The 11,093-nt window shown below is 40.6% G+C and overlaps 1 long non-coding RNA gene across 1 annotated transcript in view; it reads right to left on the bottom strand.

Annotated features, from left to right (window-relative positions):
- The window catches only part of LOC111821953 (uncharacterized), a 571,437-nt gene that overhangs the window by 147,800 nt on the left and 412,544 nt on the right, over positions 1–11,093 (bottom strand). The window contains exon 3 of the long non-coding RNA XR_002825257.1: positions 7,022–7,113. This is a non-coding gene — a long non-coding RNA (uncharacterized LOC111821953). The remainder of the gene's footprint in view (positions 1–7,021; positions 7,114–11,093) is intronic.

Here is an 11,093-nt window from a genome sequence, read left to right as displayed (position 1 = left end):
CATGTGCTTGCAGACATATTTTCAGTGAACGTATGAGGAATGCTGATATTTCCCCTACATGGTTTTGCTTCCACAGTTTGTAGCTTGTTTGGAAAAACAGAGTTCTTAACCCATTTTCCTTGAAGCCATTGTCAAAATAGACACTACTTAAAGAATTCCTAACCTTGGGTTTGCTATTATTAAAGGAGATTTTGTGAGACTACACTGAGATTTCCTTAGGTTTTAAAAAATAATTAATGAAATTTTATTCTGGTCTTTCCAATAAAAAGTACCGACAGATCAGCAGGAAAAAGATGGAGATCCACAAAAAAAAAAAACTAGGCAAGTGACTTGAACAGGCATATCACACAAAAAAGAAGTCCAAATGGTCAGTGATCCAACTCATTAGGATTACGAAAATGCAAATTAAAGCTACAATTAGAAAATGCTTCAGGCCCACTAGATTGACAAAAACTGAAGTCTGACAATAAGTGTTGGCCTGGATCTAACAGAACAATAGGAACACTTGTACACTGCTGGGAAGAGTGTAAAGACACTACTCTGGAAGATGGTTTTGTATTATCTACGAAAGCTGAAGAGATGCATATCCCTTGACCCAGCAAACTCCTTCCTATAACTTAGAGCAGTGGTTCTCCCACCTCTGGCAAGCAGCATCAGCATCAGCTGGGAATGTGCTACAAACGCAAATTCCCAGCCCTACCCCAGTCCCACTGAGTCAGACACTCTAGGGGTAGGGCCCTGCCATCAAGATATAAGTGCTTTAACAAGCCCTCCCAGTGATTCTGGCGCACACTCTAGCTGGAGAAGCATTGCCTGAGAGAAATCTGTGAATATGTGCATCAAGATACGTGGACAAGAATGTTCACCACAGCTACCCACGTATCTATCCATCGACAAGGATACTTTGTATTTCATTTGAACAAGGGAATATTACACTACAATCAAAATGAATGACTTCCAGTTACACACATGGATAAATCTTACAATCATAATGTGGAGGAAAAGAAGCAAGACACAAGTGGAAAAAAACAAACTGAAGAAAAGCAAGGAAATGATACCAGTATAATGGTTACCTCTAGCAGGGAGAGAAGGAGGCGTGATCAAGAAGAGACTCAAAGTGAGGGCCTGGGGTTTCTCAGGGGCTGGCAATGGTCCCTACTTTGACCTGGGTGGTGATTACATACTTGTTTGCTTTATGATTATACTTTAATCGGAACTGTATATATGCACTCTTCTAAATACATAGTTCATTTCCCAATTCTAAAAACCCATGATGTCCACCAGACCTTTACGGTCCTGCTTCCCAAATCAATTTTCTCCAAATTATAACCTGCTACCTTCTCAAGTCTGCTTCATTCTGCTCTCTGCTATAACACGATGCTTGTTGTGTCACATCACTACTTTCATTCTTTCTTTTTTTTTCCGCTCTCCCAACGGGGTAAAGATGATCAGAGACAGACTCTAAGCGGATCATTTACATCAGCCAAAGTCGTTGCCTCTTCCATTCCTAGATATGGGGAGGGGTCCAAAAGTAACCAGGCGGTTGCACAAATTCCCACTGAGCAAACTTGAGGCAGCCTTTGTGACCCAAGGTTCTGCTGTAACTTATGAGTGACTTGTTCATTTTGCAAGCTTCTTTAGTTGTTGCTGTCAGGCTGAATTAATGCAGGGTTAGATTGGGGGGAAAATAACACATTGGTTGTTACAAGCCTAACAGTGACAACACAGCAGCTAGTTGGTTCATGCTTTGGTGTTGTCCCTGTTTAAAGAAGGTACTTTTCAAACAAATTGGATATTGGGGATCTTGAACCAGGCTCTTCTTCTTCTTGTCTTTCAATTTACAAAGGTGCACTTTCCCATCAAGTCTATGATATGATCATGTTTATAGCTGCTTACCCTTTAACATAGGATAACATTTTTCATCAACAGCAATGTAACACTTAAATACTAATGCATTAAAAAATATAGCTACATATCATGACATAATGTACCAAGCACGGTGCTTGTACACAGTAGGTGCTCAATAAACACTAAGCTGACATAACTATATCTGTCATATAATGAAACATTACTGAAATAAAATGTTATAATAAATTGCTATACATTCCAGATGCCTGGTATTAACCCTTATTTTCATGTCTTTATTTGTTGGAATCAATTTTTATCTCTCACCTTGTTTTCCTTCTTAACCCGTCACTGTAGCCCCACTTGTATCCTGCATTTGGTGGTTGATTGTCTTTGCCAGCTCTGTGGTCTTATTCGCAATCTGAGTCATGTGTGGGGGACCAGAGATTTTGGGGTCAACAGGATTCACTTTCCTTCTTCAGTTCAGCCTATCGCTGTCCAGTAGTGGAAGCTGTTACTTGCAACTATGGACAATAAAACTCCAAAAATATCCATTCTTATGAGGAATAATGTAAACTCTTGGTTTCAGGATCCTCTGGGACCCATCACAAGTAATCTAAAGTACCAAAGATTATTAGCCTAATGTCTGTGAGGAAGTATTCAGGATATTAATTCACAAGTTGTATCTGATTGCCAAGTTAGTCTCTCTTGCCAAACAGTGAATAATTGAGCTGTGGATAATATCATGCTGCAAGGGTGATAAAATAATAACGATGATGACAATAACAATAGCTAACACTGAGGTGGTAGAACCAAGCGCAACTCTAAGCCTGTTATGTACATTACCTTATTTAATTATCATAGCATTTCTATGACATAGATACAATTGTTAGCCTATTTTATAGATGAGGAAACCGAAGCTCAGAGGGGTAAATTATATGTCCAAGGTTACATAATTTGTACCCAGGCAGGATAATTCCAAAGCCTTGCTCTTAATCACCACACTATGAACTCTATTTAAGAGTAGAACTTAACAGAATGTTCTGCTTCACATCCCTTTTGGGAGGCGGATTACTCCAAGTGAAGACATACAGAAGTAGGTTAGGAATAAGAATAACACACACACACAACCTTTATTTCTTTGAGGCTAGTGACGGGTGGGAAGGGAGGTGGGAGAATGAAGCAGTTAATAATAACTGCTAAAAGAAAGAAATTTAGAAAAAATATCAGGCAATTTAGTTGGGAGGAGATTATTTTTAGCTGCTGGGCAGGAAGGAGTTGAGTACATAGTGAAAGCCATCAAAGGTTTTTAAGCACAAAAGGGACATAATGAAAGTTCTGCTTTTAGGAAAATAAATCTACCATCAGTGAATATTATGGCCTGGAAGGGAGAAAGACTCAAAGTGGAGAGGCCAATTTGGAGGTGTCTGTATGAACCCATGAGGAGCCCTGGTGGCGCAATGGTCAAGCACTTGGCTGCTAACTAAAAGGTTGGTGATTCGAACGGATCAGCTGCTCCACAGGACAAAGATGTGGCAGTCTGCTTCCGTAAGGATTAAACAAACACACACACAAAAACCAAACCAGGTGCTGTTGAGTTGATTCTGACTTATAGTGATCCTACAGAACTGAGCAGAGCTGCCCCACAGGGATTCCAAGGAGTGGCAGGTGGATTTGAACTGCTGACGTTTTGGTTAGCAGCCACGCTCTTAACCACTAAGCCACCAGGGCCTTGGGAACCCTATGGAACAGTTCTACTCTGTCCTATAAGGTCGCTATGAGTTAGAATCAACCCAATGGCAACGAAACAGGTTATATGAACCCACAGGGCAGGGAGTGAGTGTTGGAGCCAGGGAGTGGCAGTGGGAATTGATAGGCTGGGAGAGTCCCTGTAGAGGAAGGATGGACAAGGCACTGGATATAAAGAGTCAAACTGACTCCAAGACTCCAACATGAAAGACTGAGAATAGGGGTGACTCATTAAGAGAAATGGGAAAGCTGGGAGGAAAGAAGTGTGGGATTGTCTGGGGATTAAAGTTTAAGAGGGAAGTTGGGAACCTAGATTCTCTGTGGAGCATGGAGGGTTAAAATAACAGAAATAGATAAGAGTCTGAAGGGAGAGAATGTAGAGTAAAATCAAGAGTGATGAAGGCAGAATCTTGGGAAACATTTACATTTAGAGGCAATAAGAAGAGAAGTCAGAAAAGATAAGGTCAGAAAGATAGGAAGAGAGCTAAGAATAGCTTAGAAGCAAAGGGAAGAGAAAATTTGGAGGATGAGGAGAGTGACGGAAAAGACCAAATGTTATACAAAGGTCATGGATGAGACCCAAGATGAGGCACCGGGTTTGGCAATAAAGACTCCTGAGGAAGCAGGTGGGCTGCTCCAGCGAATGAATGAGCATGATGGGGGTACTAGAACTGGGTCCTTCCTGCCCAACACCAGACTTCTCTAATGGGTAGCATTTGCTTGGGGACCCCTTAGTGACCTGGCTGAGATTTTCTCTGGACGGCATTGTAGTCTGAGGGCCTTCCTATCCAATCTTTCCTTATCTTTCTCCTTTCACAGGTGTCAGAACTGCATCACAGTTTGAAGGATCTCCCTTCCTACTCCTGCTCCTCCCCCTTTATCTTTTACAGGCATTTCCCCCAATAAATCTCTTGCATGTCTAAGTCTGTTTTGGCATCTGCTTTATGGAGACCCTGAACTGAAACCTCTGGAATACTTTTAGTGGAGGGCCTAATGCCTGGAAGGTATAGGCAGTGAGGTGTGACTGTAAAGATGTGAGGCTGAGGTTCATAAGATTTGTTATTGGAAATAATTATAGACTCACAGAAAGTTGCAAACATAGTACAGAGTCTGATGTACCCTTCATCCAGCTTAAGAAGTTCATATAACTTAACAAGTTCATATAATTTTGTTCTATCTGTTTCCCATTATGCTACTGTCCACTTCATAGGTATACTGACCTTGTCTTAATTACAAAAAGCCATGTAAGTAACAGTTCTTTTCCAAGTCAGCTAACTACAAGGCTTGTAAGACGTAAACATAAAGCTGTGGGTGGAGGGATAAATAAAAAATGAGAGCTGTCCATGGAGGATAGAGCTCTCCATCCATCCATCCATCCATTCATGTTTGCTAAGCATTTCTTAAGTGTGAAGAACTATGCACTGAGTGTACTGGCATACACCTGTCTCTGGGCTCAGATGAGATGAGGAACCAGCATATACAGTTAGTTTTGAAGGCAAAGGATATCCAGATCTATCTTGTGATCATTTCCACACAGGCAGTAACTCAACCGATAGCAACCTTATGCTCAACAGCCAGGATCCTGCCTTTTTATGAGTCACTGTAAAGTGCCAAGTACATTGACATATACTTCATAAATGCTAAATAATAACAAGTCAGTGAACCTAGAAGCACTGGATTCAGTATTTGAGACATTAAATCCAACTTATGCTGTTCTAGAAGCAAAGCAAACAAATAAATCAACCCCAAATCCAATAAACCCCACATCCATCCCCGGCCAGCAGTGGGTGTTGTCTGGAATGCTCTTTATGGGCGAGTGGTTCTCTCATTAAGGGGCACTTGTTAGTACCTTACCTGACAGATCACACACAATGCCTTGCTTGTGATTTCGGAGGAGAGTTTTATATCTAACCCACAGCAGACAACAGCGACACTATGTTCTTAAGGCTCCAATTCCCTTTATTTGATGCCAGAAAATAATATCTGCTGAAGCTCTGGAGAAGAGCAACAGTAACCCCACTGAGCAATTAGCCTGATCCTGGCGGGGAATCTCTGTAGGCAGTGCTGGGAGACCCTGTTTGTATATTTCAAAGCCAGGATTTAGTTTTCCTTTAAGATGTAAGTCTCTTTAGGGATCCCTGTGATTCCTTGAGGGTTTAGGTACACAACCTAGAAAGCCTGAAATGCCACATAATCCCATACTGCCAACTGTAAAGGACTGCAGCGTGGTCTGAGTGGTTTTCTGATTCACAGTCCAGAGCTCTAAGCAGCGTCTGGTGTTCTCTGATTTGTGATCTCTAGGCACAGCCCCCTCTCTCTCTCGGAGCCTGCCATCTTGGTTCCACATACATAGATGATTTACCTCAACCCTTAATCATTTCATCGTGATGACACCCTTGGGAGCAGCATCCAACTCTCCATCACAAAAGACTGACAGAGAAGCCTATTGCAACACAGACTGACAAGATCACACTTTGCCAAATGCTTAACCACTGTGCCACCAGGGCTTCTTGAAGTTAGTACTAGGAGGAGATTCTTTCCTTCAATGGCCGTTTCCAAAAGGATTTTACTCTCATTCAATTGCAGCCAAAGAGAGGAGAGCCTAGGAGCCTACATACACAAGACACCCGGGATCTGGTAAATGAAGTGTTGGGTGGAGGACTATGACAAGGAGATTACAGAGGGCCAGGAATCAAAAGATAAAACAGCCATCAGATGCTGACCTTGTTAATTCTACAAATACAAGACAATTCTAGCCAGTTGCTGCTTGGCCCAGATCTAGCTCTTCACATCTCACAGAACTGAACATACATGTGGCTAGAATGATGCCTTCAATGCTTAGGGCAGTGGTTCTCAAACTTCACTATGCTTCCAATTCACCTGTGGAGTTTGTTAAAAAGGGGCATTTCTGGTTCTCACCTTAGATATTCTGATTCCATAGCTCTGGGATGGGGCTTGGGAAGTTACATTTTTAGCAAGCACTCCAGTGACAGAAGCAGAGGGATTGCCAGTCATATTTTGGAAATCATTGTTCTAAACTAGTGTTTTTCAATCTTCACAGGTGTGCACAATTAAAAGGTTTAGGGGAATACCTTTAAAATAATCTAGTCTGAATTTCTTACCATGCAGATGAGGAAACTGAGGGGTTAAGTAACATTCTCAAGGTCGCCCAGCCAGTTGCAGGCAGAAAGTTAGGACTAGAAGCATGGTCTAGCCACAGCGCCCTTTTTACTAACTATAGCTTTTGGTTTGGCGAATCTTCTTTCCTTCAAGTCCTATTGGACATACATGCACATAGGTAGAAATTGGCATATATCTGGATTAAATATTTTGGTAATTTTTATATTCCTTGAAACAACTGGTGAGAGCTTCAGTGTTGTTGAAACAAAGATTAGAAACAATGAGTTCAGAGAGAGGCTGCACCTACCTTGTCCAAAGTCTATGGTGAAGAAGATGATAGCAGGGACTCAAGAGTTATCCTCTGAGCAAGCACAATGTCTGGGTTCCTCCAATCAGTGTCTACAATAAAGCAAAAAGTAAACAGTTGCAAGAAATTGTACGTATTCTTGACACTGCATTAAAAAAAACAGTTAAGTGTTTTTCCACAAGCTGTGTTAGAATCAAAACAGATTTAAGTGTCATAATTATGCTCATCCTCTCTAAGTGAGGTCAACCCCTCACTTTGGGTGGCCATTGACAGTTTAAGCTCAAGAGTTCTGTGTCTCAGCAAATGCCTGATGTATCTTGGCGAGCGCCTTTGAAGATTAGTCCATAAGCTTGATTCTGAAGTTGTTAGAGGATGGACCCCCTGAGATGGGCAACAAGGCTCCGAGAACCTTGGACTTGATTTTTGGTTTCTCTCTTTACATAAGAAGTGAAAACTGAGAAAGCCCACATTCCAAACGAATGGGACATCAGAGAAGGCAAGTCAAGAACAGTGACTAGGTCTTCATCATTTAAAAGGCTGCACTCGTTGATTGATTGATTCATTCATTCAAGAAATATTTATGAAGACCTATGTGCCAGGCAGCTGTTTTGCTCAGTAACGTGTTAAGTTTTATCCAACATGAAGCTGACTGAATGGAAGGAGGGTAAATACATAGCACCTTGGTTCTATGGTCTAGTCAACCAGGCTAGTGGTCATCTCATCTTTTGGACTGGGGAACATTTCCCAGCACCATCTAGTGGCCAGAGAGATGAGCACGGTCAAATGGTGGGATTTAACATTCTGGGGAGTGATATGAGGAGCCCTGGCAGCGCAGTGGTTAAAGTGCTCGGCTGCTAACCAAAAGGTCAGCAGTTTAAACCCACCAGCCGCTCTGCGGGAGAAAGATGTGGCAGTCTGCTTCTGTAAAGATTTATAGCCTTGGAAACCCTATGGGGCAGTTCTACTCTGTCCCATAGGGTCGCTATGAGTTAGAATAGACTCGATGGCAGTGGTTTGGTTTGGGGAGTGAAACACAAAGAAAACACCAGTAAAGGGGTTGTAGTGTGGTTCAAACATCCAGTTACTCTAGTCATTTGATGGAAAGGCCATGGTCTAGTAACCTTACATGTTGTAGAGGCAAGAGCACTCATTTGGGAGTCAGGGGGCCTGGGTTCAATTCTGGATGACCTTGGACTATAGTAGGGTCTTCTCAATCTCCGCACTATTGAAATTTTGGGCCTGTTTGTTCTGTGCATTGCAGGATGTTTAGCAACATCTCTGGCTTCTACCCACTAGATGCCAGGAGCATCTTATCATTCCCAGTTGTGAAGACCAAACACGTCTCCAGTCATTGCCAAATGTTCTATGGGGGTAAAATCATACCCAGTGAGAACCACTGGCGTATAGTAATACCAACCATTTTTGAGGACCAATTAGGGGGGCTGCACTGGGACTTTGTATACATTATCACATTCAGTGTAGACACTAGCTTTACAAAGTAATCATCATTATTCCCGTTTTACACATGGTGAAACTGAGGCCCAGAGATGTTGAGGAAACCACCCACATGACTGGTAAGTGTTTGGGGGGATATGAACCCAGGACTATTTGACTCCAAGGCTCATATTCATTTATTCTCTGCTTTTTTTTTTATTATATCATGAAATATTTTAAGCATTCAGAAGAGTACAGAGAATAACATAATAAACAACTACATACTTAACACCCCAATTTAACAAATGCTAATATTTTTGTCATACTTGTTTTAAGTTTTTTTTTTGTTTTGTTTTTGGCAAGAAAATGTTACCAATGCAGCTGAATCTCCCTTTGAAGATTTTCCCAATCCTGTTCCTTTCACTTTCTTCCCCCAAACAGCCATTCTACTGAGGCTGATGCCATCCCCTCCCTGGGAAAGGTTTTACACTTTTCTTAAATATATGTCAGTGTGTTCACAAACAACATACAGCACTCTATAAAATATACATAAAGGATATACATCCTTCTGTAATTTGCTTTTTTCCTCAACATTCATTTTTTCTATGTTGAAACTATAGTTCTAATTTTTGTATTTTAATTGTTGTAGTATAACAAATGAATGAACCAAAAGAATGAACAAATCAGTCTTTGAAGATACACTATCAGAATGCTTCTTAGTAGCAAGGATGGTGAGACTTTCACTCATTTACTTTGGACACAACATCAGGAACGACCAATCACTAGAAAAGGACAGCATGTTTGGTAAAGTAGAGAGCCAATGAGAATGGGGGAACCCTCAATGAGATGGACTGACACAATGCCACAACAATGGACTCAGCGTTTCACTCCGTTACACATAAGGCTGCCGTGAATCGGAGCTGAGTCGACAGCAGCTAATAACAATAACAATGATAAAATAAATAGATCGCAACATATTCAAGCATTCCTCTTTTGGTGGACATTTAGTTTGTCTCCTATTTTTCAAAATTACGTGTCATGCTTCTGGGAACATGACTGTGTGTCTCTGAGCACATGTGAGCATTTCTCTAGAAGACGAAGCTAAAAGTGGAACTGCTGCGCTGCAGGAAGCGCCCATTTTCAACGTTACTAGATATTGCCAAATCGGTCTCCAAAATGATTGTGCTAAATTACACTCCCTCCAACAGACTATACGAATTTTAATTTCTTCACATCCCTGCAAGGCTTGGTATTTTCAAACTTTATAATGTTTGCCAGTTTGATTGGGATAAAATGAACATATAATTATTGTTTCAAAAGCCTGTGTTCTTAACCACTACTCGGTCTTGAAGCTTCTTCTATGCAAGATGGAGAAAATACTTTTGCCTATTTCTTGGAGTAGTTATGAATTCTCCTGGTGTAATATGTGAATGTAAATATGAAGTGGCACTTTTTATACATTGCTTGTGGGAGAGGAAACTTACACAGTTTCTATAGCAGGCAATTTGACAAAATCTATCAAAATTTCAAACTTACGTATATTTTATTTTATTTGAAAAATAATTTTGAGATTATAGAAAAGTTACAAATTCCTGTGTACCCTTTATCCAGATTTTCCAAATGTTAACATATTATCATACTTGCTTTATAATTCTCAGTCTCTCTCTTTCTGTTCTCCCTCCCCCTTTCTGTCTTCCAGGATCCAATCTAGAATCATTCTCTGCATTTAGTTGTCATGTTTCTTCAGCCTCCTTTAATATGGGATAGTTCTTCAGTCTTCCTTGCCTTTCAGGACCTTGATGTTTTTTAAGAGTATAGGTCAGTTATTTTGTAGTATATTCCTCATTCTGGATTTGTCTGATGCTGCCTCATGATTTGACTATGTGTTTTTTGGCAGACATACCATAGAAGTAATACTGTGTCCTTCTCAGTGTATAAGGATACACGTGATGTTGATTTGTTTCATTACTTGTGATGTTATTTTGATCACTTGTTTATTGTGGTTTCTGCAATGTTACTGTTCTCCCCTTTGTAATTAATAAGCATCCTTTGGGGAAATATTTTGAGACTATGAACATATCATATTTATATCAGTATGGCCTCATGGATTTAATGGGTTATATTGGGTTACTGTCATTATTTACTTTGATGCTCAGTTGTCTGAGATTTGGCCACTGGGAGCCCCTTCAAGCTGTCTTCTGGGCCTTTTTCACATTTCCCCATTATCCTCTGAGCACTTCCTTACTTTCTGGCACATCTTGTGCATTGTCAGCTCCTGTCCTGGAACTGGCCATTTTCCAAGGAGTTATGGTTCCTTTAAGCGAAGAATGGAATGTAGAAACCAAAATCTGGGTGATGGGTGTGCTCTTTACTACTGGTGCATCTAACTTTTAACCTAGCAACTCTCTTTCAGGAATTCCTCCTGAAATACACTCACATATTTGTTAAAGGATCTATGTACAAGGATTAAATGCAGCATTATGTGGGATAGCAAGAGTGACATAACCTAAAGTTTCATTGATAGGGGACTGGTTAAGTAAATTTATATTTATACAATGGAATACTATGCATCCATAAAAGATTGAGGAATTATTTCCAAAATATATTGCTAAGTAAAAAAAAAATCAAAATATACAAC

The sequence above is a fragment of the Trichechus manatus genome, unplaced genomic scaffold, assembly GCF_000243295.1.
Source record: "Trichechus manatus latirostris isolate Lorelei unplaced genomic scaffold, TriManLat1.0 scaffold00116, whole genome shotgun sequence".
Lineage (NCBI taxonomy): Eukaryota > Metazoa > Chordata > Mammalia > Sirenia > Trichechidae > Trichechus > Trichechus manatus.
Note: the sequence above shows the minus strand (reverse complement) of the source record. Positions and strands in the feature narration are given on the sequence as shown.